Source organism: Sinocyclocheilus anshuiensis, unplaced genomic scaffold (genome assembly GCF_001515605.1).
Source record: "Sinocyclocheilus anshuiensis isolate Anshui unplaced genomic scaffold, SAMN03320099.WGS_v1.1 scaffold1858, whole genome shotgun sequence".
Taxonomy (NCBI): domain Eukaryota; kingdom Metazoa; phylum Chordata; class Actinopteri; order Cypriniformes; family Cyprinidae; genus Sinocyclocheilus; species Sinocyclocheilus anshuiensis.
Genome location: NW_015546141.1, coordinates 179,679 through 180,787, shown reverse-complemented (window position 1 = coordinate 180,787; position 1,109 = coordinate 179,679). Strand labels below are relative to the sequence as shown.

General features: G+C 30.4%; 1 long non-coding RNA gene across 1 annotated transcript in view; it reads right to left on the bottom strand.

Annotated features, from left to right (window-relative positions):
* The window catches only part of LOC107701193 (uncharacterized), a 49,277-nt gene continuing 48,168 nt past the window's right edge, over positions 1-1,109 (bottom strand). The window contains exon 9 of the long non-coding RNA XR_001635615.1: positions 1-422. This is a non-coding gene — a long non-coding RNA (uncharacterized LOC107701193). The remainder of the gene's footprint in view (positions 423-1,109) is intronic.

Below are 1,109 nucleotides of genomic sequence, written 5' to 3'. Positions count from 1 at the left end.
TGAAATTCAAATGAAAACTGAAAATGTTCAAATAAAATTGAATTCACAAGATGAACAGTTTAGCAATAATACTAAGACTGGTCCACCCGTGGTCGGGCTTAAAGAGGAAGATGACGGTGATATTACAGCCTCTTCAGGAAAGACAGTAAGTTGTATAGTTATCTAACAGCAAGGGTGTCACCCTAAAACTATACAACCTACTACCTCACCCCAAAGGACAGTGGGATCCGCTGGAGAGACGTCAACTCCTCAACACATCCCGGCAGGGGTCTTCAACAGCACCTGCGGGGTCCAGAATATGGAGAGTGGAAATGAACTCGGATACGAAGCAAGCAAACTATTTAAGTGTAAAAGACAAGCTTTCATGTTTCAGACTCATCTCAGTCTGATCAGTGTGCGTCTTCATCTCTGTCTGTCTGCATCTGTAATGAAGAGAAACTGATGAGTCGGTCAGTTTCTGCTGATTTTATGATCAGGGTTTTCTTTAGGAATAGCTCAGATTTGAGTCTGGTAAAGGAAAATGCATGCGGAAAAGCCAAATCCTGTTTGTGTCATTTCCCAATCCCAACCTGCCTTCTGCCTACACAAAACCCCAGGAAATAGAATTCATATTTCAATATTTTTAAATATGTTATCGATTCAATTTAGAGAGAAAAAAAGAAATAATACAAATTAAATATTTACACACTTGTTTTAATTATTTAAATATTTAACATTTGCTTATTTCATAATCCCAACCTGCGTTCTTGCTATTGTTTCTGTCAGATCTCTACTGTCAGCTGAAAACCTGATCAAATATGTATAAATATTTATATTTAAATATTTTGTTCAGTTTAAATTGAAAGTAAAGCAAATGATAAAAATAATATTTCTTAAATACATATTTTAATTATGCATTATAATCTTTAATATTTAAATATTTGTTTACATTAATTATTTATTTAAAAATGAAGCAATACATATTTATTTTTTTAATATTTAAATATGTTTAATATTTGTCAACTGAAAACCTCAATGTATAAATATTAATATTGAAATATTTTATGTTTAAATTTATATATATATATATATATATATATATATATAAAAACATATTATTAAATATATAA